The following is a 26,803-nucleotide window of genomic DNA, read 5'->3' as shown; positions in this document are numbered from 1 at the left end:
AATAAGCATCCAGAGAGCTCCAAATCTGGGTGTCCTGCATCACACCTCCTTCTACACCCTGGACAAACAAACAAGTCTGTGAAAATGTGGGTTTTTTTCTCTCATTACAAATATGTTCTGATGTGACTTCAGCCTCTTGAGCTGTGACCTCATCCCACCTAGCAAGCTGAGTAGATGTGCAGCTCTGATCACAGTCTGGATGGACAGAGCCAAGGAAAACCTCGCCTTGTCCCTGAGCTCTGTGGCTGATTCAGTGGTGGAACCTTCTCTTCTGAGTCAGCACTGAGTCACTGGTGGGGTCAGTGCTATGGGACAAGGTATTTCCAAAGAAGTGTTTCCACTAAAACCAAGATCCAGCTGAGGTCTAAACACAGCTCTCTTCAGCCAGGACAATGAGGGCAACAGCTTTACACAGGTAAAAATTCAGAAAGTCAGACAGTCTTTTATTTCCTGCATCTAGAAACGAGATCATTTCATCCAATTATTAAATAGTAAGACCTTCACATCAGGCAGTGACACTGCTCTGTCTTGCCAGGATCAGTCTCCTCATCACTTCCACACACAGAGAACTGGAGCTCTGGTCCTTCTCCTCCCACCCACATTTGCCTTACAAACAGAGCCATGGACAGGATTCATCCTGCACCACCACAGCTCCTCTTCCCTCCCTGTGAAATGGAGCTGGAGCACTGGATGTGTGGCCCCATTAAAACCAGTTTTTCTCTAGGAAAGCCACAGCAACAGGGCAAGATTATGAGGGTGAGGGTAGGAAATGCTGCAGGATCTCCAGAGCTCACTCAGGACTTAAACCCTTTCCTTCCTTAGCACAGGTCCCTGTTCCTACAGAGTAAGGTGTCCATATGCAACCCTTGCAAGAATTCATCTCTGTCTAACAGCCTGTGTGGAAAAAAATCTGCTTTTGGTGGTGTTTAGATTCCTAGACACTGAACAGTAAATGGGACCTTTGTCCATTATACCTGCCAGGACAGGAGAAATTGCTTCAGCTCCTATCTGGTGCCTGGGGCCAGACATTCTGTTTCTGTCCTGATTTCACTTGAGCCCTTCCATGTGCCATGCTCTGGAATACCCATGGGAATTCCTGAGGGGCTGAACGTGGGCCACGCTTCCCCACTGAGCCACAAACCCTCCTTCTTTTCACCCCCACTCTGTCCCTCCTGTGGCACCACAGCAGCTTGGCCACTGGCCTCCAAACCATGGTCTGGGGACAGCCCAGCCCTCAGGCGGCTGAAAAAGCAGCCAGTGCTCAGCTGGTACCAATAACTGATGCTTAAATCCAGAGCAGACACCCAATTCCTGAATTCCTCCAGCTGTTGGCACCATGGGGTCGAGCCCACAATCAGAAGGTTGGTTTAAAAGAATAAATTCCACAGGGAAACGCACAGGACTCACAGCTGTCACACTGAATATGCAAAGTTGAAGAGGGTACATGTTCTCACTGTGACTGCCTTTGGCTTCTTTTGCTTTCTCTGGAGTCTCATTTCCACACAGCCTTTCCCTGCAAGGTAGAAAAATATCCCAATAATCTGCTCATTTCAGTACTAGCTTTAGGTGGACAGATAACAGTAAAAAAAATCCTTAAGGATAATTTTAGATCATCCATAGGCTGCATTTTAGAGGTCTGGTACAGCTGCCTAAGTGCATGTTAGATTGTCATATATTTACATACATTTACAAAGTACATGTGGCTTTCTCACCAATGCAGCTAGAAAAGCATGTTCACTAATCTCCAATTTTAAGTCAGCAAGACTTTTTCTTTTTTTCCATAGGAAAATGCCAGTTCCTGAAAAATATGCATATATATTCTGCAGGAACAGATTGATTGAATCAAATCTTCTAACACATTTCCTAGGGAAACCTGGCTGGTTTCCTGCTAGCTCCTGGCCTCCCTGGGAGCTTCCCTGGTGAGCAGCATGTCTGGGCTCACAGGCTCCCTGCTGCAATCATCACAGGGAGCCCTGTGCTTTTCTGTTTAAAATTGTGAAATAAAAATCTTTCTTTTATTAATTAAATGAAATTTCATGTTCCTGCTCTGTGGGAAGTGAAAAATTCCAAGATGCTTAATTTTAATACAGAAAGAATGCAAGATTGGTGATAAACTTGCCCATTTCTCCCTCTACAGGAATTTGAGGTTCTGATGAGCCCTTTTTACACATCATTGCTTATTCCATTGCCCACCTCTGGCTGGGTAAAGACAACTGGTGGAAACCCAAACCTGACAAATTAGAACATTTGAAAAAAGTTAAACTAACTAACTAACTCTTATGAGTTTAACAACAAACAGGAGCCTACGTTCCCCAGAGACCAACCATGGAGAGCAGCTGGCACTAAAACCTGATTGCATGTGGAAGTGGTTAGGAAAAGAAAACAAAACAATAATACAACTTCAGCACGCAAACTCAAACTTCTAATCTCACCCAGGCCTTGGGAAAAAAATAATCAAGTAGCAGAATGAACAACTCAATTTTTAAGCAGCAATTTCTGACCATGAATCTCAGAAAGTTTAATGAAGTTAAAAGTTTTACAAATAGAAAAACACACAAAAAAACCCCACAAGTTTTACAAATAGAAAAACACAAATAAAAAAAATAAAAATAATAAGGACAATAAGCAGGCCAGTGGTAGGTGAGCAGAGCATGTTTCACAGCCCAGCACCCAACCTTCAAGAATTTATCAAGGTGAGTGAAAGACTCAAGTTCTTAGGGCAAAAACTTTGTGCTCTGCAGTTGTTGCTCCTCAGTTGAGCCCTGGACTGCTCTGCCCCCACTGCCAACAGGCAGAACAGCCCCAAAGGTGGCAGGATTTCCAAAGAGGAAGTTTTTCAGCTGGACTGATACCAACAGGATCACCTTCTCCCTCCTGTAAGCCACTTAAATGAAGTCTTCCTCTTTAGGGACACCTTTTGTGGCTGGTATCTGCATCCCTCTGGGCAAAGGAACAACCAAGAAATATATTTCTGGTCTTCTAGCAGCCTCCATTCCAACAACACATTTCCTACATGGGGAAATGGCTGAGGTTTGACTTTGTCCATCCCAGAGAAGAGCCAGAAAGTCCAGAGTCATCTTCCCAGGATCCTGAGGGAGCATTTCAGCTGCAAGCATTCTAACATCCAGGCCAGCATGAGATAATGTTTTGGCTATCTGCTTGAGGTAATTTGCAGGACGATCCTTGTGTGGCTGGTGTTAAAAACATTTCGGATTAGGGCTGAAAAGGGTGGTTGGGAGAAACCAAGCAGACATCTGGTCATACTGTTGGAATTTATGTGGGAAGCAAGAGAAGTATCTGCAAACCACCAAAAAACAAGATTTAAACATAGAAAACAGGGGGGAAAATCATAGTTCAGCAGGCCAGGATGGCAGGTATGAGGAGGCTGCTCCTTCTGCTGAGTTTTCCACCATGTACTGCTAGGCAATATATATGCAAGGAGCATTTCCATGTTGAAAGATACAGAGGGATTCTCTAAACCACTCGTGCAGAGAACAGTGTGATTAGATTTTCTGTGGCAAGAAACAGACTTCCAGAACAGATTAAAACAGCTCTTAAAAAACCCCCACAAACTCCGCCTTGACATAGCCTTGCAACAAGCACGACACATCCACCCCTCCTTGCAGCAAAGGCATTTAGGGTAGGTGTTGAAGAAAAACTTGGTATCAAAGATCAGCAAATTAATCTCTAGACTGATTTTTTTCAGCAGTGAGAGTCATCCCTTTTTGGTTTTTTGCTGCCATTTCTTTGATGCAATAGCAGGGAAACCTGTGGGAAGAGAACCCAGGTTTTTTGGTTACAAGACAACACCTGAGCCACCAGATCATGGCATCTTTCTGCACAGAAAGGGCAGTTACAGGCACAAGAGAAATATCTCACATGAAAAACAAATCAGAGAAGAAACTTAACATTTATCACTTTTTTGACAGGATTTTTTTGTTTATTTGTTGATAACATAGATTTTGAAGGGAGGAAAATGTAACTGATTACAATGCAAGCATCCTTTTTCTAAAATAATTCTCAGTTTACTTAAAATCTCAGAATTCATGGTGCTCAGAAAAGTGGCAGCTCCAGCAACCAAGGCATTCTCCAAACTTATGCATTTATTATAAATGTTATTTGTTGTTTAAAAGAAACATGTTGCCTCTTGAAGGGAAGGAGGAGTTTCTCCACAGTCCTAAAAGAAAATCTTACTTTTTAAATTGGTAGTCCTACACATATTTCAGGCAGGACAAATATACTCAGTCATGAAGACCTGTGTTTTGAATGATGCAGTATTTTCATCTGCAAGGAAACATCTCCAAACTTTGGAAGCCACAGACCCAAATCCTTATTTTTAAAGTTAATATGGACACCTTTGACACAAAATGGAATTGCAGTTTAGATAGGCACCACTGACAATTCTGAGATTGAGTAAAGAACTGAACCTAAAATTTCTAGAACTTGGAGAGCTCCTAGAGTGCTTTGAAAACTGAATGATCAGCTTGAGAAAAAACAGCAGTACCCATGAACTTATAATGCCTACTCAAACTGAAGAGAAAAAAAAAATTAAAAGTTGGCTTGTCTTGCACTTCCAAGTGAAATTCCAATGTCCCCAAGGCTGAAAGCAAGTGCTTGCAAAACTTAATATAGGAATCCTTTGCACCTTCTTATTTTATGTGAGTTCCAGAGTTAGGAGCAGATGGGTTTTGCAGATTTAAATCTTTGGGGTTTGACTGCTTGAGGTGCACTTAAATACTTCTCATTGCTGCTATTATAATGAACATATTTCACCAGTTAATAAGGTAGCAAACTTTGAAATGCAGGCAGATGGGCAGCGTGGGAATTCAAGTGAACTTGTGTTTCTGTGGGATGGAACAGCCTTGTGCCATCAAAGGTGAAAATTGTTAATGGCTGGAAGTCCAACATCTGCTACACCACCTTCACACAGCTCATGTGAAAACAAAATCCATATGAATCCCTGGTAGGAGGCAGCACCTCGTGAGCCCTCCTCAGGCTCCCAGGATGCCCTGACCATCCCTGCCTGGCACATGCCCAGCCTCCAATTTCACCTGTCACATGGAGCAGGGCTGCACAGCACTTCAGTAAAATACCAACCTTATACTTTTCCTGCTTTAACATTACTCCCTTATTTAGTATTTTAGGGAGATAATATTTTTTAATTAATATTAATTTCTAGTTTACATTTTTTCATGTAACAGCAGAAAGCTTCAAAAATGAGACTGTTGCTGAGACTGATTTTGCCTTACCAACACTTTCTTTACCACCATTCTTGTTAATAAAAGATGTTTGTTAAGAAAAATATTGGATGTTTTTAATTTTATCAGTGTTCACCCTGAAAAAAATATTCAAAAACTTCAGCAACGAGCAGAAAATTAAGAACCCTCTCACCCTGAAAAAAATTGTATTTGATTTGTAATAATTTTTATTTCATGATTTCTAAACATTTTACTATACAAAGCAAACATTACAAACACATTCTCCTCATCAGAAAGGATCCTGCCTCACATCCCTTCATAGTTTAAGAATAGAAGTTGTTGAAACTTGCAAATTCTGGTGTCCTAATGAGTCTTAAGGCAGAGGTCATTCCTCCAGCTAAGGTGAGTGTATTGATTAGGGTGTGTAGGTACTTCCACAGAGGAGTTGTTTGAAAACTTTCTACAATTTTTTAACAGCTATATTTAGAAACGCCAGCACAGTTGAGTGAATCAGTGCAGCCACACCAGTGCAGACAGTGGTACAAATGTGCCTCCTTCCCTCAAGGAAGAAGAAACCACACATATATAACTCTGCTGGTTAAAAAAAACCTAAATTACCATACCCCTAATTAGTTTTAAAAATATGCAAAGGCCAAGCCCTGGGAGAGAGCTGTGGTAACAGAGTTAATTGGCATTTCCATGGATAAATATCATTTTAGAGCTTATTTATTGAGTACGTGTGGGTGTTGGTCACCTGACTCAGTACAGATTCTTCCAAGAGCTATTTTACAAATTACTGAGAGCAACAGGTAGAACATAACTGCTCCATCCAGCTTCCCAGGACATAACTGCTTCATCCTAAGGAAGAAAGATAAAACATGTCAGGTAAATCACACTCAGCAATGCTGCTCTCTCCACTGACTGTAACTGGAGCCAGGGAGATCAGCTCTGATAAAGACACCTTCAAATGTCTGTAGACATGAAGGGCATGCAAGACCATTCCTGCTCTAGCTAAGGCTCCAAGAGACCACAACCAGCAACAAGTGTTGGTTTAGAACAGAAATCTCCCACTTTAGGGCAAGAGCTGCACCAATAATCAGCTGAAGCAGAGCTACCCCTTACTGCATTCACAGGACAGAGCTCCTGCTGCTCCACCAGCAATCCCCAAGGATTTTGGCCAGACTGCCTGTGTGGCAAAAGGTTGGATGACTCCTAGTGGATAAACCACATCCTGTCACTGGTCAGGAAGAAACCTGAGGACTTCCACGTCCCTTGAGGACAAATTACTCAGAGAAAAATCTGTAAGGGTTTTATTAGTAGTAGTAGTAGTATTTAAAATACAAGTGCCTTAAAATAGCATGATCAGGAAGGGTGGATTCAGAGAGCTGACATCTGACAGATGTTGGTAATTAAGAAAAACGCTGGAATCCAGCCCAAAGTCTCACTGACTGAAATAAGCTTGACACCCAGATCTAACCAGGGAAACAAATGCCCAGATCCCTCCATCCTCTGGTGCCTGGGTGCCAGATGTGTCAGTGTCTAGTCAACAGCAGAGAGGCCACAAAGCCCTCCCTCGCTGCTGCAAACAAAACCCAGTCCTGGCATGTGTCATTTAATAAATGTGCCTTTCAGTCCTTAATGTTGTGGTTCCCAAACCAGCCCAAGCAGCAGGAAAGGAGGATTAGTGTCTTTCCAGAAAGGATGCAGCAGTGAGTCACAATCTCAGCACTGCTGTGAGTCACCCCAGCAGTGCTGCTGAATGGCTCAGCTATGAACATAAAGTGACAAAACATTCCCTTTGCATTAGAGATCACAGGCAAATCCCCAAATCCAGACTGGGAGATGTCTGTGGTCCAACCCTGTACCCAGATAAGAACTTCCCCTCTGCTTCTGCTCACTTTTGTGATGACAGGAAGCAGCGAGGAGCTGAAACAGGAGACAGCTGGACTGTAGCTGTGCTTGCAGCTCTGCCCCATCACCCACTGGAGCAATGAGCTGCACCAAAGTCCTGACTTCTCACTCACTGTGGGAAGTGCTGCTTCTCAAAATCCAGTCTGTGCCAGTCCTTGACAGTCATCCCTGCACCTCTCTGGGAGGAGCACAGGGTCAGTCCTGGGGTAGGACAGCCCTCCCCAGGCACAGGGTCACAGGGAACAGGCAGGAGATTTTCCTTGCCTTCCAGCAGGAAGAAAAAAACATACTCATTGGGACCAATCTCTAATAAATAACTCTTTTCATAATCTAGGTCCAACAGGACCTAAGGTTGGAGTCAACATCTTTCTGTAAACAAGTGACTTCCCTGGTCAGAGGTTGGACCTTCACTGGAAAACGTTTGTGTTTTCTGCTAGCAATGTCACATAACTTAAGTCCTCAGCTTAAGCTCAACTCAGATGGTAAAATGATCCCAGAAAAAGGTGATTCTAAAGACATTGCCTGCTGAGCCAACCAGATCATTCACCCCCCAACCCTTCTTTCATGTGCATCAGAGTGAAGTGAAGCTAGGTGGAAAGACCTGGAGGTTTCCAGCAAATGAGTCCTGTAGGCAAATCTGAGCCCTTGAACAAGACACCTCTGTTGTTTCTGAGAGGATTGTGCATACAGATAAAGCAGCAGCTCACAGCTTAAAGAAATCACAGCAGTTCATGGCAGGATATAACAGAAAACATGGCATTTAGATGGAGATGAAAAATACCTTTCATGATATAAAAACTCCAAATCACAAATGCTACCACACAATTTTAGATTACATCTTTTAGTGAGTAAGTAAAGCTGAGCAGGGAACAAACCCTTCTCACTAGTGAGAGACTCACCTGGATGCATTATCCAGTTACTTTTGGATGACTGCAATTTGAGAATTGCTTCATTGCATCTCAAGTTCAAATTCCCTTGGAAAAGGAAGGGAAAGCTTTCATGCAAGAAAAAAGAGAAAATATATCTAGAAAACAAAGGTTTCAATTCAGATTGTACATGAGTTGCATTTTTCAGCTGTTTCTGTCAGTACTTTGCTGCCAGAAAGCCCCAACCCTTTGTCTCCACTTCTGAAAGTATTTTATAATATAGAGTTTAAGGAAAAGACAAAGGAAAGAGCTGCTAAAACCTTTTCTTTACTATTTAATTTTCAGCAAGGTACATAATAGTTCAAAGAAAGTGGTATCCAAGCAACAGGTTTGAAAGGGGCAAAGTATTAAAAGATTGTTCAGTCAATTATCATGGCCTGAACATGCTGTTAACTGACATAATTGTCTTTGATGCAAAATACACTTTTTATAGTTATAAATAATCACAGAATATCCAAAAGTTATGTAAATAATGAAGAAAACTCTCTCTTGAGTATTCTTCTCACACCCAGCTCACACTCACATACATTTCCTCCTATAGCCAGAACATCATATCCCACTGGAACTAAAACCTGACACCGTGAAGCAATATATTTTTTCAATTTATTATTTTGATTTTCAGTTAACTATAGCCAGGAAAGTGATATTTCTTCAAAACATGCATATATATATATATATATATATATATATATATATATGTGTGTGTGTGTGTGTGTGTGTGTATATATATATCTATCTGTATTCAAAACATATTTAATGTCAGATCTTGCTCCCTGAACAGACTAAAAATAATTTTCCACCATTTTGTTCCCTTAGCTCCATGGAACTAAAGATTATGGGTAGGATTCTACATAAGCATTATTAAAGAAATAACAAATAACACAGCAGCACAGAGAATCTTTTAGATCAGAAGAATTCACATTAACCATGGCCTAAGTGCTCCCCTGTGATTGCTGAGTCAAGGTTACAGGTGATGATTCACAAGCCAGAAAGGACACAGCTTGACTTTGAGAGTTTTCCATGGTTGGCAGATAGATAATCTCCATTCCTGCAATGATCACAGTGATGGAAAGACAGAAAATGGATAATCTTAGAATGCTGTATCTGCAGAACCGGGCAGCAGTCCTGGAAACACTCATATTTAACAAGCACAGTGCTGTTCAGACATGCAGAATGGTGTGTATGAGCTGGGAGCATTAGGCTTTGGTTCAAAAGCCAGAACTGCACCTTGTGATGTGACAACACCTCCTCAGAACTGCCACAGACAGGGCTGTTTCCCACACAGACTTAGAAATGAAAAGACTTCTCCCAAAGCAAGGTGTCTGGCAGTGCAGAAATGAGCAGACAGGTTACCAGGCAGCAAGAGAGCATCAGTGAGGAGATGCAGCCATCAACCTTCCCTGCCTGATCCAGAGCTGCTCTGGCACAACCTGAGCCTCCCCTGTGGCAAACCAAGCACTTGGGCACAGTTTGTGGAAGCACAGAAAGGAAGGAAGGCATATGGCATCTGCCTGGCTCCTAGCACGACTTCTCATCTCAAATCTCTCCCTGTCTGCATTCCCCTGTGCCAGAGAGATCCTGGGTACAGGGATGGGAGATTCTTCACTGCTCCCAGCCTGCAGCTCAGGACAGGGGCACTGCAGGGTCCTCTCAAATCCTTCTCTGCATGGCACCAAGGGATCCCATGCACCTCCACGGTGATTTCACCAATCCCTTAGGAAGGGGGCAGTTGAAAAATCACATTTTGTCTCAAATAGGAGACAAAAATTTGTCTTTTCTGTCATACATCAATATGCAAAGTATCAGGAATGAATGACACTTGGAGATGAATACAGAGAAATTAACTTATTGTGGGCCTGCTACCTGGTTTGGGTCCAAGGTGATTTCTGTTTTCCACTCAACTAGTTCAAGTTAACCTAAGACTCAGGATAATTCATGGTAATCAAATTGTGTGGCAAGCCACTTTTTCTTTTTGGAAGAAGCTTTCCCAAAAAGGCTCTTTAATATGGTATAAAGCCTTTCCACTAACTGTCAAATCTGATACCACTTGATTTAAGGAAGAAAACACCGTAAAATGTTCCCCATGTAAAAACTCTGTGACAGTTTTGATCATTGTTGAGTAAAGAGGTTTTCAAAATGCAAATTCACAAATGGAAGATTCAGCAAATCTGGCATCACCTCGACTGCAAGCAAACAAAGCAAACTTCTTTTCTGGCAGGGGAGGTAGGTAAGGAAATGTTGCATTATTTGTGTAATTAATGTACATTAACACCAACAACCCAAGGCATACCAAATACCCTTTAGACAGATACATCAACAAGAAAAGGGAAGATGGATCTTGGTAGGGGTGAACACAATGTTCAAAACAAAGTTGGGGACAGCAGTGACTGTGCAGAAGGTGACTGCAAACTGCACATCAGCAACAGAGTCTGAGGAGAGGGACCCATTGGTCAGAACACAAGTAAATAAAACTATAAAGTAATCAGAAGCTAATTTTGTATGTGATACCACAAGTGGCAAGAATGAGGAAAGTGTTACTAGCTAACAGATTCATTTTTGCAACTATCACCTAAGACACACTCTGAACATGGCACAGAAAACAGATTATTATTATTATTATTATTATTGTTATCATTATTGTTATCATTGTTATTATTATTATTACTACACACTTATGTGTTCATGCCCCTTGAAGCATAAGGGACTGTATGTTCTGATGTGAGTTCAGATCTCAACAATTACCTTGGGGGTACAACCCAAGCTGTTAAACCCTTGATCTAAAAGCCAGTCTGGAAAATGTTAATATAACTCTTTGGAGTCTCCTGTGCCCTCAATGGCTGATCCACTGCGTATCTTAAATATAGTCCTGCCACCAAGCTGTGCATTGGTAACTCATTTCAGACCAATTTTTCTTTGTTGATTACAAAGTGGTTTTAAATTAGAGCTCCTGATTTGAGACTGTGTACTTGGTTGAACCTAAATTTCATGATTTTTAGTACAATTCTGAAAGCAGATACAAAGTGGTACACAAATGGATGCCTCAGAACTAAATGTAAACAGCTCTGTCCCAAGCCAATAACCAGTAAGCAGTTGGCAGGTGCTGCTTGAGCTTGCCACCTACACACACAAAATTTGACAGAGGATGAAAGACAAGTACTGTACTTGTGTTCCACCTCAAGCTCACTGAATTCACTGTTGGGATGACATTTGGGAACAGATTTCTGCAAAAACACAGCACAGTGAAGTATTTGAGAAGCTCAGCTGTACCTCACTCAGCCAAAGTGGCGCACCAAACTCACTGTACTAAGAAGGAAGTTGTAGCAAAGGATTTATTGTGCAAGTGGGATGTAGATGATGGCAATTCCATTCTCTTCTGCATTTTAGATATCCTACCTGATTGCACAAGCACCTCTATCCCTGAAACAAAGGTAAAACGCCCATAACAAAATGATAAAACCACCTCACAGCCGTGTTGTAAAATAAATATGTACAATCTAACTGCCCAAACTGTGGCACCTGACTCAATAACAGTACTTTGTGTGGATTCACAAGCTGATCTTCCATAGTCATCCTCCCAACAGATTCTCTGTTTCAGCCTTCAAGTTTCTTCTTCTTTCTTGCTTTGGATGCCTGCAGGTGGTAAAGCTTCCTGGAGGTGCAAGATCCCACATCCTGCTGTTCAGGCTGAATTCTCTTAGGACACCTGGAATGTGAGAACAATCCAGTCCCACAGGACACCCCTGGCATTCCAGACCAACCAGGCCCAAACCTCTGGGCAAAGATGAGGAGTTGAAGTCCATTCTTGCAGGAACAGCTGCAAGGCTGAGTTAGGGAAGGAGTGCCATGGGAAATGGGACCTTTAGGATTTACCAGTCCCTTTTGGGGCTGTTTGGGCAAGGAGCCAAAGGGCAAAGTGAATCAGGGCATGGGGCTCCAATGCACCACTGGCTTAGAGACTGCTGGTTTTGACACCATTCACACACCATCTTCTTCCAGAAATAATTCACATTTTGCTTAACAAATTATTATTTCACAAGCCTCTTTTACTTCCTATCTCCACATAATCATACACTCTAATTGTACTTCTTTAATGCAGTGTTAAGTCTTCAGGCACATTTAAAGGCTAGAAAGAACATTAACTGCTTTGTAAGTATTTTTAGGAGACATTTTGATGGCTTTGTACCATAGAGTTCAGCTAGAGTTTTCTTTCTAAAAACAACTAAGTCATCAACATGATTAAAATATAGGTATTAAATCCTTCAAAGAATTTAGATAAGTTTGTGGCTTGAAATAGAAGAGTTCTTCACTTTTTTGGAGACACAGGATATCCTGTGCTATGGTTCAAAAGATAACTTTGACTGAGAAAAGGTCACTGGGCTTTCATAACCCATCTACTGTTCCAAGGCTAGAACCCACATAAATATTCTTTACCAACCTCAACACAATTCAGACCTAAAATTATCTCATACATACAAATTCTTAAAATTTGATAAGTCATCACTGATTTCCCTCAAATGTGGCAAGTTCATTTGTGTTTATGAAAGAAATAAATTATATTTGAGCAGGGATGAGAGGCAATGAAGCATTAGACAAAATTGTAATTGAAAATATGACAAGTTCAACACAAAGTCTGTTAAGCACATTTGCCCACCTTTGGTAAAGCACAGCCCCTTTCTCTGCAGAGCCACCGAACTGTGGATGAGCTTACACAAAATTAAGGGCCCAAGCCCACAAATCACCATTCATTAATTATCCCCATAATTCAAATATTCCTGCTCCTTTTAAAGGTTTTCATAATGTGGATAAGAATTACCTTCAGAAAACAGACTCTGTCAGGATGAATGGATACTGAAGTTTAACTAGAGAAATGCTGTCATGGTTCACAACACAACCAAGCTGCAGGGAACACCCCAGACCCTTCCTCTCCTCTGGGGAATGCAGAGGAGCACAGCTCTCCAGCAGCCCACGGGGCCCAGGAAGCACCAGCAGATGGTGCTCTGAAAGCAGGCAGGTTTCTAAGAAAAATCAGCTTTTATGAATTGAAACCTGACAAGCACTGATGAGAAAATGTCTTCAGTAAATAGATCACAGTAATATAATAAATTATTCCTTCCTTCAGAGAAAAGTACAGCACCATAAAAGGGCAATTTTCCCCCAACTCATCTGCTTTCAGGTGATGCTGCTTTAATTATAATGGCACTGCTTTGTTTCCAGAGCACAAGTGCCAGTGCAGCAATCTGATTCCTCCTTACCCATCAGAGTATCTCCAAGACATCATTCCTTCTTGATACCTCACAGATTTGCCATGGAGGCAAGAACAGTTCAAGTCATTCATTTACAAAATCAAAGACATTCTCAATATTGTCAGAAATTGTGAAAAGTTTGGGTACATTATTCCAGTGCCCTCTCTTTTCCTTTTGCTTGGCAGCACAAAACAGCACTGATTGAATGGATCTCACACTTGAATTTTTTTAATATATTTACTATTAAACAGCTTCCAGAGTAGGACTGGCTTTCAGCACATACAGGCGCAGTCACACAGCTGCAGAAGGATGGAGCACCACCTAAAATGGACTTCAGTATTGGAGAGTCAGAATGGGATCACTAGAGGAAGAAATGGGTGATAAACCAAATCAAGATACTGAATTTCACTTATAGAAAGTGATCATAGACTCAAGAGGTCAAGAAGTGTTTGGACAACACTCTCAGGCACGTGGTGGGATTCTTGAGGTGTCCTCAGTGATCCTGATGGGTCTCACACAGTTCAGGATGCCCTGTGATTCTATGAAAAATGACCATGAAAAATATGACCTGAAGTCCCCAAACAGGCAAATCTTACTGGGAGCAGGGAAGGGATCCCTACCACATCAGCTGTACCTTGCAGAACAACAGGAACATGCCACGACCTACCAAGGTGTTCCAGTCACCCTGGGCAAGACTTACTGATCCAATGAAGGAAAAAAATCAAACAAATAAACAAACAAACAAACAAAAAAGTATAGTTAAAATGTAGGTATTTTATATACATTTCTACATTTGTTTGCAGAAATTTATTTTCCGTTCACTAAACCAGGCACCAAATCTTTCTAATAGCATCAAATAAGGTATGAGGTATGAGGTTCTCTCTTTGGCTTAAGAGTTATGTCATCTTTAATTAAATACTTAATCATTAGGTGCCTCTCTGGGGACTCAGAAGACCGGAGCTGCCTGGCCCAGCTCAGGTTTTGGTCTGTGATAAGACATCCCAGCTGCCAGCAGGGAGATAAATCAGCAGCAGAGGGAAGGAAGGGCAGCACCAGGTCCTGGGAGGAGCAGAGGCAGCTTTGCTGGGCTGGAGCAGCAGGGACAAACAGGGGTGAGGTGAAAGAGGAGTGGGGCAGGTCTGAGGAGCTGACACCCAAAGCAGAGCTGCTGGGAAGAGGTGTGGAGGAAGGGGAGAAGAGTGGGAAAGAGAAGGGGAATGTAGTATCCTGGATGGATGCAACCTGGGAACAACTGGAAACAGGTAACTCATTACACCACACCACTAATCCTAATCACCCACCTTGGATATCAAAGATTTATTTGTGTCTGAGCACACTTGACACCTCTGGCTGGTGTGGGTAAGCACTGCCTGCACACAGGAGTGGGATTTCAGCCTCCAGGACTGCCAGCCCACAGAGCTCATCAGAACCAGGTCTGTTTCATGTGGTCTGTGTACCTATGGAGAGTGGGCAATGCTTTTCCTCTCCAATTGAAGAGTCCATCCTTTTCCTGTGCATTTTGAAACAGAGGTTAGACCAGCTTTGAGGACATGCCTTACAAAGCTGCTCACCTGCAAGGATGGATTTCCCCCTGCACATTTCCGTGTCAATTGCTAGCCAGATATTTTACATCAAGGTTTGTCTTTGGCAACCAGTTTCACAATGAGAATATTCACACCTGACTTCTCTCACCACAGCATTTAGCTCCAGGCAGAGAAAGACCTGCAGTGGCAAAGTGGGCACTGCTCAGTGGGGATGCACCACTTGCCTCCCACACTGGGTCACAGTAAAGACTTATAAGTTCTCTTTTTATTTACTTATGATCATTACAAGAGAAGCAGAACACACCTCACTCACTGCACTAGAACACACATTAATTTGCTGTATCAATGGAACAATTCATGTGTTGATTTAGTGCTCATTAGTTCCTATGATCTCTCCCTTGTTGGAACCCTGGATGCTGAGAATTTTAAACTTTCTGTGCTTAAAGGCACAGACCCACAAGAGAACACTGCCTTTGACCTGAGGCTGTGGAGAAGGCTTCCAAAATTGATTGATAGTACTGGATTATGGGTGTGTAGTTGGTTAGAAGTGTGTAATATCACAGGGTGGACAACTTAGAGTTTGGGATTTTAGAATATAGAAATAAATATGAAGCAAGATGGAGGTTATCCTCTACTTTCTGATGCCCTGCTAGATTTTAATAGGACCTTAAATTACTAAAAGACTGTGCACTCTGAGCAACATCTGTTTCCCCTAAGATTCTTTATGCTATTGCCTGTAAAATATTTCTATATGTTTCAAAGTGAAAGGTCAAAAATTATCATGAGCTTGTTTCCTCCTACTAAAGCACTGTTTTCCCACCAAGTCATTGATTTGCATGCAATTGGAAAGTTCCCCTTGCTTAACATCTTTGTCCATTCTAAATCTTTCATTACCTTGATGAAGAAAGCAGATGATTTATCATTTGACACTGTTCCTGGATTAATATTTCCATCATCTCCACTAGAGTTAATTGCCTACACCTTTTTTCTCTTGGAACAGTGGTAGAGACAGCAGGTCATGTGGTAATGTTGTATATATTAAATTTTACCTCAGCTTTAACTCGTGCAAGGAATTCACATTTGCTGTCTCAGTTTCTTGGACAAAGGCACGAGTTTGGATCACAGATCAGCCTTAGGTCCCTATGTGGGCCTTTTCCCCTCATGAAGAATCTTTCAGCTCTTCATTTACAGCAGAAAAGTATTCTTTCATTTCACTGGATGGAACATTCTGCCTTAAGCCTTGTTTTATTTTCATTCATTTCTGAAGAAATTCCATCATTGCTATCAACTTCTGCTGGTACTACAGATCCCTCCAGCACAAAACCCAGCACCTTCCCCAGGACATCTTACAGAATATGATGGGTTTAATTTCACTTTCTACCCTATCAGAGAAAAAACCCTGAAGTGTGAGAAGCAGGCAGTGGATACAGAGTTTGTTCAATAGACAAGAGGAGCATTTTGCAGCTGCAGAGCACATTTCAGCTAAGGGCCTCAAAACATAAAATAAATTTCACAAGAGCCTTGCTGAGACAGAGTTTTGTGAGGTTCATTTAATTAAGGTTTAGTTGATGAATGAGGGAAATGTTTGTGTTTTTGCAGAGGAAATCACAACAGTGACAAACAACTATATTTCTCATTTATTATGTGAAATTTGTGATGTTTCTGGAGAATTTTATAAGCTGTGAAGACAATCATGGGTAATCTTTCTCACACCAGAAAATTTTTAAAAATCTGCAACTCTACTGTGTCAAACCATAATTGATTTCATATTGAGCAGCAGTGTCACAAATTTGTAAAAAGGCACTGAGGAGCAAAACACACCACAAAAGCAGAAGAGAACAATTGTGTGGAAAATAAGTGACAGGATTATTTGAACTAACTTCATCTGATACTGCATGGGAAGATGACTTGCCATTCAGGCAGAAATTATACACAAAAAAAAAATCCTTAAACTAGGAAAACAGTTAATTAATTCACTCAGGTTCACAGATGGTTTAATCAAGTGTAGTCTAGATGATTGAAACTGTAACTGTTTGCTATCCTGAGTAAAAGACATTAAAATAAATCTTCAGCACTGAATCCTTACATGAATATGGATCTTCTAATAAGGCAAAAATTTACAATAAAATTAGCATATGCATTTCTTAACAATTCAATTATCTTAAAGAAATGTATGGTTTTACACAGATCACCAAAGATCTATCACTTTAAGGAGCTAAAACCCCTTTTTCATTTACCACTAAAAAATTGAACAGTATATACCTCAGGCAATACAGAAATTCCAAGAATATTAGCCACATCCTTATGGTTGTATTATCTTATGGAATAATAATATCAAATCTTTTTGTGGAGTGGAAGGAGGAGAGCCTTTGGGAGAGTGAAAATAGAGGGATGGGTCAGGTCCTACTGCATGGTGTAGGCAGAGCTGGTCTGTCTTGGTGGCCTGAATAGCCCTGGGAGATTCATGTCACCACCCCCTGAAATGGAAGCACAGGTCAAGTGAGTTGTTCTGCAAATGGATCAAAACTCTTGGTGGAAATGCAGAGTTTCCTGTCTGCTGCAGAGAAAAACACCCAGGAATCTCAGCAGACTGCAGCAGGGGTTAAAAAGTGGGGTAATGGAAGTAGGAAAGTTAAATCACAGAATCATAGAATGCCCTGAGACATTGGAAAGGAAAATAAAGATCCTCCAGTTCCAAACCCCTGCCATGGGCAGGGACACTTTCCACTATCCCAGGTTGTTCAGAGCTCCATCCAGCCTGGCCTTGGACGCTGCCATGGATGGGACACCCACAGCTTCTCTTGGCAACCTGTCCAGGGCCTCACCACCCTCACAGGGGAGAATTTCTTCCCAATATCTAATTAAAACCTACTCTTTCAGTGTGAGGCCATTCCTCCCTGTCCTGTCACTGGGCTGTGTCAGTGCTGTCCAGCCAGTCGAGGGCTCCCACTAGTGTTGCTCTTTATTTCAGTTCCATTGCTAGCATAAGGAGCTAAAAGCAGGGGATTATTAAAGAGAGGGAAAAGTACAGTAAGAAAAATAAGCTGTCATGAGGGTTAGGCTCACAGATACTTTCATACTCAATTCATCAGTTGTAAACCTGATCCATGCTGTCAATTCCTCAAAGCTTATTAAACCTGGAAATTATATCATCTGGAAATCTTGTTGAAAATATTCAGATGCCATTGTCAGCACCTAATGAAGAATTGAAACACTTTGTGAGGAGCACAGTTTTAGCCGGAGCTCTGGAGAAGGATGGAGGTCACAGGGTGATCTGTCACTGCTGCCTGTGGCTGCTTTTAGGGGAATCCATGAGCATTTTACACCTGATCCTCCAAATTCATGGTGTTGGGACACAGAAGGAAAGGCCAAGAGGACACCAATTTAGTTAAAATATTTAGTGGTGGAGGTTTGTTTGGTTTGTTTTTTGTTTTTTTTTCTTTAAATCAAAGCTGCAAGTTGAAGAGCCTGCTCTTAAAAATAAATCATGGAGGACTGACTGAAGGATGAGGCAACAGCAGATACCACTGGGAAATGAAAGTCTTGGAAACGGAGTTAAAGCTGGCACATCTGGAAGCAAATATTTCCATAAGTGACAACTTAAGCTGGTTTGTATAAGATAGAAATTTGCATAGCTTAATAATAACAAGTGCTTTTCACCAGATGATCTTTTGTAGAACTGAGAATTTCTAATGTTGGAACCTTTGTACTATTCCAGCCAAGTTCACATCTTTTGAAATACATCTTCTAACACAGAAAAGTACTCCCCTGACTTGGATTTTCTTTTCTAGCAAACCTCCTGAATATGCATTAATAAGAGCTACTTATGGGGGAACTATGAGCTTTTTGGTCAATGTGTACAAGAATTGGATATCTAAACAGGAAGGGGCCCACAGGAAGAAATTTTTACTTTTGGATTAGATAAAGACATAGGACACAAATAGTATCTTTGTATTTTCATTGAAATTTGCATCTAGTCTGGCAATTTGCAGGCTCATATCCTGAATTAGTTATTAAAAAAATACTTTATATTTGTTTCCTGTGCATCATGATTTGCCTGTCATGATGACTTGGGGGAGCAACCCGACTTTCTGCTGGTACTCAGGAATCTACTGAGGAAATTGTAAAATGCCAAGTAGGTTACATTTTTTAAATGTGGAAAAATAATTATGAGGTAATTCCACTAGAGCAAATGATAGAGATATTTGTAACTCTTCATATCTCTTGGCAGAAGAGCACAACAAAATGTAGAACTCAGAATGAGAAAGCCACACAAATCCAGATGAAAGACAAACCTTTGATGTGGAAACATGCAGCAATGACCCTACTTAAGATATGGTCCATTTTCTGATTTTTTTTTATTTTGTTAAGCCTTCAATTCAGGTTTGTGCAAATATAGATTTTTAAAGTATTTGTTATTCACCGAATATATTCAGGCTAATTACCTGTGGGACAGCAGTTATGTAAGAAATAGGGAAGGAGTTGTAACTTTAAAACCCTAATTCCCTTTCTCAGTAAAAAATTGAATTCCCCAAATAAGTGTCACAAACGACACAAATAAGTGATACCCTTGCTTTTCTGGAAGCTGTCTTAGAAAATAAAATAAAACATGTAAGAATATTTATGGATATATGTAGAATTGCTGCCACTAATGAAATTCAAACTCCCATGTGCCTCCAGGACTACCCTGCACCAAGTTCTGCATAAAGAAATAGCAGTTTCTTTTAAATCTTCCCAGACTTGTGTCCATTTAAATGTATCCCCTTTATCAAAGGTGGGATATCTGCCAGCTTCTTTTGAAAAAGTTAAAAACTGAGGCAAAAAAGGTGATATCTTTGGGTTTGATTTTAAAAGGAGAAAGAATTAAAAAATTAAGTTGAGCCTTCATGAAAATGAACCTGTACATCTGCAAAATCTGAAACTTTGCTGTTTCACATGAACAGGTGCTCCTGCTTTAAGAGATTGGGTCCCTTGACACTTCCATGAGTGTTAAAGCCACGAGTAACCAGCTGTGTTTTATGTATCTGTGCTTGAGTACTCACAGGTTACTAAAAAGAAATCAGAAATAACCTGCAAAACTGATGGGCTGTTATGTTGGGTATAAATTTTCCTTGTCATTTGATTATTAACTGAAAGGGGTGAGGTTATTACTGAGCCTGATCAATCCTACACTGTTTTCCTTTGTCCATATCATTATAATAATGCATGCCTTTGTTTTCAGAACAGATACTGAGCTTTCTTCTTAAAAGGGAATCACCATCAATTACCCTTGAACTTTAAAATCACTGTTTTGCAAACTTTAAAAGGATTTTTCAAGTTAATGAAGGCAAAGGTATTTTCCTGTGACTCAGAATTGAACTTCTCTATTAGGTGCATTCAGGGTTTCTATTTCCAGCACCAAAACAATGCAGATTATCACCATGGAACATTTCAACACAGCAACTGTAGGCTTTGATGACTAGACACTAAATATTTTTCTAGCAGAGACAAAAACATTGCTGTAGCAGATTTCATCCTGCTTCAACAGGCTTGATTTCCAAATCACCTTGCCCTTCACAAGCCCTTTAGGTAAAGCCAGAGGTATCCAGAGTCAGCAGTTAAAAAACAGTTCCACACTGGAGCACGGAGGGAAGGAAAATCCTCTGCCCATCCATCCTGTCTCCAGGAGGGGGAAGCCGAGCTCCGCCAGTTGCAGAATAAAGTTGCAGTGAATTAAAGGGAAGTGTGGGAACGATATTTTATTCTTTAACATCAACTGTTCTTATGCTTGTTCCCAGGAATGAAGTTAATGCTCTCCAAGTGTCTCTTCCCACGGCTCCCCACTGTGGACAAGCATCTTTCTATCCTGGCTGAGAATGCTGTAAATTTTGAGTCAAATAGGATTTTTTTCTTTTTTCTTTTTTTTTTTTTTTTTTTTTCTCAGGCAATTTTGCTCTTGAGCAATAGGAGGATGAAGCTGACATGAACCACACGGCTTTTCTGGCTCTCCTCTCACCCACACAAATGTGCATTAACAAGGACTCCCGAGCCCAAGTATCAGTTTCAATTAACACAAAAAGAAACTCTTCTGTTATCCAGGGCCAGCAGCCTGTCTGGAGGGTTCCTCTCCATAATGAGAAGAGCTACTTTCACAGAAGGCTAGTTTCACTGCTGGAAATGAGGAGGGTGAGTCAATTGCCAGAACACTTTCGTGCCATTGATGCCTTGGGAAGGCTGACCTAGAGCAGAGGCTGGACAGAGCTAAAGAATACAGTAGGGATTTATTAGAAGGCCTCAATGGATCCACCTTGGGCAGCACAAGAGCCCAGCCAGGGCTGCACCCAAGGTGAACCAAAATGGTCCCAAAATGCACGAGTTCTCACAGGGTCTCTCCCTGGGATCAGCTCTGCTCCATTTTCAGATTGCAGTTCATTGTCCAGTTATAGCTTTAGGTTATGAAGTCCCATCCTGCTTGTTATTCTCTCTTCAGCCCACATTGTTTGTGCTCTTGGGCCTGAGATTTGGATCATTTGTCCTTGGTGCCCAGCTGGAGAAGGAATTGTTTTGCCTCCCTACTCTGTGAAGAGAGCTTACTATCCCCTAATATGAACCTCAGAACTACACACTAAAGCAGCACAGAATCTGAAACATATAAAAGCTGAACCCTGAGGCATCACCATTGGAGACACCTTGGTCCCAGGTGGCTTCAAGCTTCCTTTAGGTCCACATTGCATCCCCAGATGCTCAGGGTCATCTGTTCTGGCACCACTGCCCACCTTTGGGCATCAAATCCTCCTCTTGGATGTGCTGGCTGCCCACCCTGCAGGGCAGGGTTTGGTCTGTGAGCAGCAGGATGAAGTGTGGGACTCAGAAAATGAAACCTTCCCACGAAGCACCGTGACCACAGTGCAGTGGTGGCTGGGTGCGTGTCTGCAGCACGTAAAACCATTAATTCTGCAATCATTACCTACAGTTTCAGTTGCTCCAAGGATACAAAGCCAACAGAACTGTTTTATGAGCTGGATGAGGAGCTGGGGTGACAAAGAACATGTGTGTTGGGTGGATCATTTCTTTAGGAAGGGCAGGCTGCAGGCAGGCAGTGATTTCCACAGCAGACCAGCAGCCCTGCTGCCAAGCAGTGATGCAACATCCACAGCAAGCACCACTCCAGACCTGTCCCCCTGGGAAATCAAAACCAAAAGCTCAGCACAAATAAGTGCAGTTTATTGTCCTCAGTGGATAACTTCAAAGACTCAGACAAACACATGAAGCAATCTTCGGATTCCGACAGAATCATCCAGTGAGGGATCAATCTGCCTGAGGGCCCAAAGCAGTGTCCTTTCCCTTTTGAAAGGTGAGCACACCTGACAAGCCTTAGGGTCAGCAAACAAACACGGTATGAATTCAGGGATTCACCAAGCACATTCCGCCCCACTGGTTTTAATGAGGAAATAGCACATGCATTAGAAGTAGATCTTGCTCCTACTACCCTGTGGTAAGCACACAGAGCTGTTCCCCTTACCGTTAGCAAAAAAACTGGACAAAAAATCAAAAAGATTTTTTTTATTACAGATTTTTTTAGCAAAAGATATTCAGGTTCTCCTGCAATATAGTATTTCTAATAGGGTGTGTTAGCCCTCAACTTTTAAATCATTTTACTTCCCAGCCTTCCTCAAAATGACCAAAACCAAGCAATTTTTTTTTTTTAATTGAGAAACATGGAGAATATTTTTTCATCCTAGTTCTCAGCTATGCCTTTCTGTGCATTTGTATAATGCACAGGCTTTTGGTTCTTATGGGAAAAGCAAGTACACAAGCAATATATAGCATTGTTGGCCCAGAATTTTTGGAGTTTCCTCCTAGAAAAAAAGCCTCCATATTGAGTATGCATCCTCAGGGAGCAGAAAACAATTCTGTGCATGCCAATGTTTGTATAAAAATAAATAAAATTTGGCACTATGATTTATATCTCCAGTATAGAAGAATAAAAGAGTTTGAATGCTTGAATAAAAGAGTTTCTAAGGGTATACATGGTTTAATTATATACAAGACTCACTGCCACTTTCTCCATTCCAGGAGGTTATATTTCCCATCAGGAACTGCTGAATATTTTCTTCCACATTAATGCAAATCAATACAATATAAATTATTCTGTTAGACTATTTTTTAATTATGCCTGCTGGAAAAGACCCTTATCTATACGAAAGCTGTGTTCAGATTGCGCAATTGTGTCTGACTGTATCCATGCTCATTTCCCTGCCAGTGCCAAAAACAGCTCTGTGATATAAATCCTGTGCATTTCTGGGAAGAGCACTTCCAAATCTGGGGCTCTGGGTAATGGATTTTTTTTCTCATGGTTCTTCTACCAGTCCTCTTTTTTGTTTTTTTTAATTACAAGTGGGTCAATTTAGATTGAAATAAAAGGAATAAGTGCTTTACAAGTGATTTACAAGTGGTTTTGTGTTCAAGAAATGACTGAACGTGGCATTCGGCCACTGACAACTTGGTTTGGGGTTGGCAGCCATGGGAACAATTCCAGAGCTACAGCACCCAGTGCCCTGTCTCCCTTCCTTTATTTTCAGGGAGACTCTGGACTCACATCTGTACAGACTTGATCAACCCCACACAAATTTTAGCTGGTGCATTCTTTCTGTATTTGGATTTGTATAAGTTCTTTTTTTTTGGTGTGCCTGTAGACAGCACCAGACTCCAAGAGAGGGTGTGCTCTCTGCCACAGTGCCACACCTCAGGGACCCCGTGTCACTTACAAGTATGGAGCACATCCCAAAATTCCTCTCAGCACGTTCCTGGACCTCATACAACCCAGGGTCTGAAACAAACCTGGTGGAAGTGGCTGCTCCATGTGGTCTGGGGCCTTGTGCTGATCCTGAGCGTCCCCCAGCATCCTCTCTCCAACACACATCATTGAGCTGAACCTACAAAAATCTTCATACATGTGAGAAGCAGCATATTCCCTCTCAAACAACTTATACTGTCTTCTTTACTTAAAAGAGAGAATTTGGAAGCCTCTTTTCATGAGCTTGGGCCAGTGGGGCCTTGTGTGCCCATTGCCCTTCCTGCCTCTCCCTCCTCCTCCCCATGGCCTGGAGCGTCCCCCAGCTCCTGGCAGTGTTGGGGGTCATTCCTGTGGTTAGATGTGGATAATCTTAATAATCTTTAATGGGCAACAACAAGCAGTTTCTTGCCTTTTTAAAGACCTTGAAAGTTCTCAGAAAACCCACTGCTTTCCCTTATTACTCACACTCACACTTTGGAGTCTAGGTCCTTCCCAACTGAAGCACATTTTGTCCTTCAGAATGACAATGCTTTTGTTTTCTTAAAAACAAAAGTTTATTTCCCTGCTCTTTAAGCCTCTCAGATCTTGGTGTGGGTGGGTGAAGCAGCCTCTGTGGTGTCTCTTCAGCCAAAGCATCAACCACTCATCAGATTAAAAATAAAGGCAGGGTCTCAGCTTGAGCCTACCCAGAGTTTGAAGCAGAGGTCCTACAAGGATTAGAGAAAAAATAAATGGCTGACGTTGAAATCTTGGAATCTATCTTGCACAAATTGATCTCATATTACACTGGGATTCATATCTGATCACCCTTGGCTGTGGAAAGTCTTAGACAAAGCTTTTGGCCTAAGTCTGTTATGGATGAATGCTAAATTACTTTAAAACAGCACAAAAGCAACCACGGAGTCTGTGCATGCCACAGGCATCTGTGTTTTTAGTTTTGATACACTAATACAAACTAATAAAGTGAATACACTCAGAATTATTCTGCTGTGTGTTTATCACTTTCCAGCACCTATTTCTTCAAGAACTTCAATGCTTCTATGAGAAATAGGTGTTCCTAATGAGAGTTTGTCAATACCAGAAACAACACTGTATCTCATATTAAAAGAACTATAATCCATTTACACAATTTAAAGCACCATAGATTTATCACTGGTATTACAGTATTATTTGTTGGAGAAGCCCATTCCCACAGAGTTGAGATGCTGATTTTTAGAAAGCATGAGAGCCAAGTGCTTGTGTTTGCCTCAGCAGAAATCTCTTCACCAGAGAAGGGAACTTCTCTGTCCAGCCCACAATAAAAAGATATGTTTAATGCCCCTCACAATATTAAAAACTGGCTGACACTGTAGCCTAAGAGTTGCACAAAACTGTGTAGTTTTCTCTTTTAAAAGACAAAAGCTTTGACCATACAGAGATATCACACAGAGAACATCCAGAACTGGATAATCACAGGAAATGACACTGCTCATCATCTGCTCAAAGGTGACCAGCCATGGAGTTTATGTAGGTTCAAGAGTTCTCACTTCTGGCCCTACTTTTTCTGGTGAAACAGCCAGCTATTCCCATCATCTCTTAGGTTACTATTGAAGAATAAAGCCTGCCCTGTCATCTGCAGGTATTTTAGCACCATATTAGGATCTGATCGTCTGGTTGACCAGTGAATTTGGCTTGACATTTTTAAATAAATTTTTCTCACCTTGTCTGCAACTTTGTAGTATTGTCCTCAGGCTAAAGAACCTAAGATATTTCTTAGGATGGCAGAGATATTACTTAAATTCTAGATAAGACTGCCTTACATTTCCTGCATTCCCAGAATTAATGGGATTCTTTTTTAGAGCAAGTTTCTTCCCCTAACTACATCTCATAATGAATGAAATTATCACAGAAACTGCAAAGCAGTTCCTCTTTACTGCCCTAAACTTGATATACAATGAAAGTCCTATTAAAACATTTTGAACTCTTCCCTTGATAAATAAAATATGTTTACTTTAATTCTTCAAAGCTGACCTAAGACAATAAGGTCACATTTTTATTTAGCTAAATCACAAGCAGATAGTGCTTGTTTGGGTAAAATTATGACTAAGTTTGTGTCTACATCTACCATGGTCACTATGAAAACATTCTTTTAAAATGCTTTTAAAAGGATAGTAAACATTCTTAATACAATAGAGTTTTGATAACACTAATTGCTGGCATGCTTAAAATATAAACCTAACAAATTCTTCCCTGGCTTGCGCTAATATTCCCTCTAGTGCTACAAGAACTGCTCAATTAACATTTCCAAATATATAGCAGATATGTAAACTGACTAAAACAGGCTGTCTCCCAGGTCAAGGGTTACCCCAAAATTTATGAGATTTCTGTGTTATTTTTCTATTATTAAGTCCTGGTTTAGATTTCACTTATGTAAGTAAGACCTTGTTGACTCTTAATGACCTTGATTCAGATCTAGACTGCAAATTTCCTTCTTCATATTTCTTCCACAGTACATAAAAAACCACACTTTTTTTTTTTCCTTCTACAACCACATTATTGTCTTTATTTGACATGAGGATGAGATTGGTTTTATGTTATTGCATTAGCTACCCAGAAACTGTTTATGCTGACCTTTGTGGTGACTTTGTAGAACACTGGGGTCTTGATTCTGTGAATCCCTGCTGAGGCAATCCCACAGGTGTCAACCTGTGTGACCTCAGTCACAAAGCCTACTTGCCTGGAGGGTGGAAACCTCCATCAGTATCCACCAGGTCTTTTCCATAAACACTAACATATAAAAATATTCTTTCTCTTTATCCTTTTCAAACGCTTACCAACGCAACAATTATTTATAGGTTAGAACAGTAAAATGTGTCTCATTTTGAGAAAACTGTACAGGATTGTGAATGTGAGAATGAAACAGGATTTCTTAGTCCGCAAGTTTAAAAATCATCCTGTAAACATACTTGAAAGTGTTTTATCTTGCTTCTAATGGTATAATTGAAAGGTTTTTCACATCTGAATAGAAACAGGATAATAATCAGAAAATATAAACTCCTGAGTGCTGACAGGAAAACAGAAAATAAAGTCAATGTAAGTGGTACAATTCCATCTGTATGTTATTGTTATTGTTCTGGGCTACTTCAACTCACATCTAGTCTGGCAACAGATGAGAAGCAGACACAGAACCAAAGCAATCACATTAAATTACAGCTCCACTATTATT

The 26,803-nt window shown here is 41.0% G+C and overlaps 1 long non-coding RNA gene across 1 annotated transcript; it reads right to left on the bottom strand.

Annotated features, from left to right (window-relative positions):
* Positions 1-2,441: 2,441 nt before the first annotated feature.
* On the bottom strand, positions 2,442-24,082 carry LOC135293066 (uncharacterized). Its single transcript, XR_010355209.1, has 3 exons — positions 23,643-24,082; positions 5,953-6,056; positions 2,442-3,768 (listed from the first exon to the last, which is right to left on the bottom strand). It is a non-coding gene; the product is annotated as an uncharacterized LOC135293066 (long non-coding RNA).
* Positions 24,083-26,803: the final 2,721 nt, after the last annotated feature.

This window comes from Passer domesticus, chromosome 2, assembly GCF_036417665.1.
Source record: "Passer domesticus isolate bPasDom1 chromosome 2, bPasDom1.hap1, whole genome shotgun sequence".
Classification (NCBI taxonomy): domain Eukaryota; kingdom Metazoa; phylum Chordata; class Aves; order Passeriformes; family Passeridae; genus Passer; species Passer domesticus.
This window is presented reverse-complemented; position numbering and strand designations above follow the sequence as displayed.